Consider the following 4,513-nt stretch of genomic DNA (forward strand, 5'->3'; position numbering starts at 1 on the left):
TACTCACAGTTGTATGTTGAGAGAGATGCAGACCCCTTTAGAAGGAATCCTTGTCTCTCAATCCTGAACCTTGTCCTCCTTTTTATTAGGGGGACGCAGCTTTCACTTCTGGTAAAGCCTGCACCCCCTTTGATTTAGGTGGGATAGGGCATTTACCATCTTGTCTTTTAAGACCTGCACCCTCCCTTTAGTTAGGAGGGATTGGGCCAGTCATAAAGGATTAAAAATAAATAAATACATAAACAAAACTTCATGGAGCAGGAGCTCTCTTCAGTGCCTGTTACCTCCTCGGCACAATTTTCTAAACTGAGGGAGGAGGGATGTGAAGGGGGAGGAACCGGCTGTGCAGGCAATGCTAATTTTAGATTGTACCACACCTCCGGTTGCAAGCTTCACACCCCTATTGTATAGGACTCCACTGTCCCCTAGTGGATGAAAGAGAAATTTATTTTTCTTTTTTACCCTGTGCTTGCTTGGCGACACCAGGAAAGGAAGAAATCTCTGGCTCATAACATTCTTCAAAACATATAGGTCGAGCAATCAGATGCTTCTTCCGTCTCCTACCAGAGTGCCCCGGCATATAAGAAACCTTATCAGTTTCGGAATCTGAGAGCAGACCATAGATTGGTTGCATTCCCCTAGGTACCGAAACTTTAGAAGATGACAGAAAAGCACATCCTGTAGTCAAAGCAATGGGCTGAGACTCTTTCTGAACCCCACCCGGGGCAGTGACTTTCTGAACCCCACCCGGGGCAGTGACTTTCTGAACCCCACCCGGGGCAGTGACTTTCTGAACCCCACCCGGGGCAGTGACTTTCTGAACCCCACCCGGGGCAGTGACTTTCTGAACCCCACCCGGGGCAGTGGCCTTCGGGAACCCCGCTGGGGCAGTGGCCTTCGGGAACCCCGCTGGGGCAGTGGCCTTCGGGAACCCCGCTGGGGCAGTGGCCTTCGGGAACCCCGCTGGGGCAGTGGCCTTCGGGAACCCCGCTGCGTCAGTGGCCTTCGGGAACCCCGCTGCGGTCAGCACCTCGGATTCTTTTACTGGGACCGGGCCGTCGGTTCCAGTAAAAACTTCTCTCGGGACTATGACTTCCGGGACTTTTGCTGAAGCTATAACCTTCAGAACCTCCACTAACGCTATGCCTCTTAAGTGCTTTCCTGGGGAAGCGACCTCTAGACCCTTCTTAGGGGCTGCGTCTCTCGAGACCCCACTTGGGGATATTACTTCAAAGATCCCTTCTGGAGTTTTGCTTCTCGAGTTCCCTTCTGGAACTATGGTTTTAGATACCCTTTCTGGGGTTGCTCTTTTCAAGTCCTTACCTGGGGTAACAGCTTCTGAGACCCCTTCTGGTATTGACACCTGAGCTATAATATTCGATGTCCCTCTATAACCTAGAGCACCGGGTACTCTGGGCACCGGCACGGCTCCAGGACACTGGGCACGGCTCCAGGACTCTGGGCACCGGGCGCGGCTCCAGGACTCTGGGCACCGGGCGCGGCTCCAGGACTCTGGGCACCGGGCGCGGCTCCAGGACTCTGGGCACCGGGCGCGGCTCCAGGACTCTGGGCACCGGGCGCGGCTCCAGGACTCTGGGCACCGGGCGCGGCTCCAGGACTCTGGGCACCGGGCGCGGCTCCAGGACTCTGGGCACCGGGCGCGGCTCCAGGACTCTGGGCACCGGGCGCGGCTCCAGGACTCTGGGCACCGGGCGCGGCTCCAGGACTCTGGGCACCGGGCGCGGCTCCAGGACTCTGGGCACCGGGCGCGGCTCCAGGACTCTGGGCACCGGGCGCGGCTCCAGGACTCTGGGCACCGGGCGCGGCTCCAGGACTCTGGGCACCGGGCGCGGCTCCAGGACTCTGGGCACCGGGCGCGGCTCCAGGACTCTGGGCACCGGGCGCGGCTCCAGGACTCTGGGCACCGGGCGCGGCTCCAGGACTCTGGGCACCGGGCGCGGCTCCAGGACTCTGGGCACCGGGCGCGGCTCCAGGACTCTGGGCACCGGGCGCGGCTCCAGGACTCTGGGCACCGGGCGCGGCTCCAGGACTCTGGGCACCGGGCGCGGCTCCAGGACTCTGGGCACCGGGCACGGCTCCAGGGCACTGGGCACGGCTCCAGGACTCTGGGCATTGGGCACGGCTCCAGGACTCTGGGCATTGGGCCCGGCTCCAGGACTCTGGGCATTGGGCCCGGCTCCAGGACTCTGGGCATTGGGCCCGGCTCCAGGACTCTGGGCATTGGGCCCGGCTCCAGGACTCTGGGCACGGCTCCAGGACTCTGGGCACGGCTCCAGGGCACTGGGCACGGCTCCAGGACTCTGGGCATTGGGCCCGGCTCCAGGACTCTGGGCATTGGGCCCGGCTCCAGGACTCTGGGCATTGGGCCCGGCTCCAGGACTCTGGGCATCGGGCCCGGCTCCAGGGGTTTGCAACTCTGCTTCCACAGGAAAATCAAGAGAGGAGAGAAACATTCTCCTTTTGGTTCCTGAATCTATAATGGGGCTCCCTAGCCCAAAAACCCCAATTATAGGATAGAGAGCTTTTTAGTGTGGGTTGTGTGACAAGCACCTCTGCCACAGTTGACAGGAGTAGGTCATGTATCATGACTCAACTTGGCCAGAGGACATGACTTGTCGCCACACTTTGGCTTGCTCAACTCACAGGTCTGCAAATAGTGGCCTAAACCCCCACAATATAGGCATAAATCTAAGATTCTGCGATGCAGACGCTCCTATTCTGAGAGCCTGGGCCGCGGAAAACTTTTAAACCTTTTCTCTTTAACTAAACCTGATGATTCACTTGTCACCATACTGTGAGCAAGAGTCTCTTTATAGGATGAACTCTCAACAACTTCTGGCAAAGTAAGCAAAATTTTGGTCAGATGGTTTTGCAGTTGCCTTAAGGATTGCTGCAAAACTTCCAGCCGCTCAGGTTTCAAAGCACTGAAAGCAGAGTTCAGGGCTGAGAGAGATGCTTGCAGGGCTTGCATAGTAGGCATAGGAGGATTTCAAAAAAGACAAGACTAGACACGATTGTTGTTAGACACGATTGTTGTTAGACACGACAAGACTAGACTTTTAAACTAGACAAGACTGGATTTTTAAACAGCGGACTGGATTCTGCACACTGAGTTTTAGACAGGGCTGGATTCTAGACTAGCCTGGGCCGTGGAAAACTTTTAAACCTTTTCTCTTTAATTAAACCTGAGGATTCACTTGTCACCATACTGTGAGCAAGAGTCTCTTTATAGGATGAACTCTCAACAACTTCTGGCAATATAAGCAAAAATTTGGTCAGAAGGTTTGCAGTTGCCTTAAGGATTGCTGCAAAACTTCCAGCCACTCAGGTTTCAAAGCACTGAAAGCAGAGTTCAGGGCTGAGAGATGCTTGCAGGGCTTGCATAGGAGGATTTCAAACTAGACAAGACAAGATTGTAAGACAAGATTAGACTGGACTTTTAAACAAGACAAGACTGGGCTGGATTTTTAAACACCGGACTGGATTCTGCACACTGAGTTTTAGACAGGACTGGATTCTAAACACCGGACTGGATTCTGCACACTGAGTTTTAGACAGAACTGGATTTTTGACAAGACTGGATTCTAGACTAGACACTGGACTGGGCCAAAAAAAGTTTAGTTTTTTTTCTTTTTTGTGGTATGGCTGGTGATAATGTTAGGTTCCTGGTGCTCAGAACAAGGGAGATGTTGCGTAGTGAGTCCAGAGCACCAGAACGTGACGTTGAAATAAGGTGTGGTGTGGAAATAGCCACTAGCACCCTACCTCCGTTGTTTTACCCTTGTGGTCAGTTCACGCCTGAGTAACTATGGGTTCTTGGGCCCATGGCAGCCGCATTTGAAGGGCGAATTATGTCTGCCCAACTCCGATGCCCCCAGGCCTTGGTGTGAAACAAGGCGTGAATAGAGACAGGATAATAAAAAGCGGACCTCTAACTAAAACAGAAAGCTAGGGGCTACTAACTACCCTAAAACTAAATATATGTGCGGCACGCCGCCAAAGGAAAAGAACAACAAAGGAAATGTTGTCCACACGACGACACAATACTTTTGCATACCGGCGGTGACAGCATAAGCAGAACCCTCTGCAAAACACCAGTAACTAAATATAACTAAAGAATACTGCGGCCTAGGCCGACGGATGCAGCAAAGCCGCTACTCACGGAACCGGTACAAATACTGGCAAACGGACAGGAACCCCCAATGTAGCCGACACAGACTCTCAGAACTGGAGAACAGGCAGAGTCCCAAACGACAGACTGGTGGACAACAAGAAGCCAGATATTCGACCAGGCACAGACAAAGCCACAGGACTTCTGGACAGGAATGCTTCATGGCAGGACACGGAATCAGACACAGGAACTGACACTGGAAGCAGCTAGACAGACACTGCTAGACAGGAGCTCAGGAACTGGCAGGGACTAGCTCAGAACTCTGGAACCCTGGAAATATCACCAGCGTCTGTGAATTGCACTGAGCCAAAATATAACAGA

The sequence above is a fragment of the Pseudophryne corroboree genome, unplaced genomic scaffold (assembly GCF_028390025.1).
Source record: "Pseudophryne corroboree isolate aPseCor3 unplaced genomic scaffold, aPseCor3.hap2 scaffold_868, whole genome shotgun sequence".
NCBI lineage: Eukaryota > Metazoa > Chordata > Amphibia > Anura > Myobatrachidae > Pseudophryne > Pseudophryne corroboree.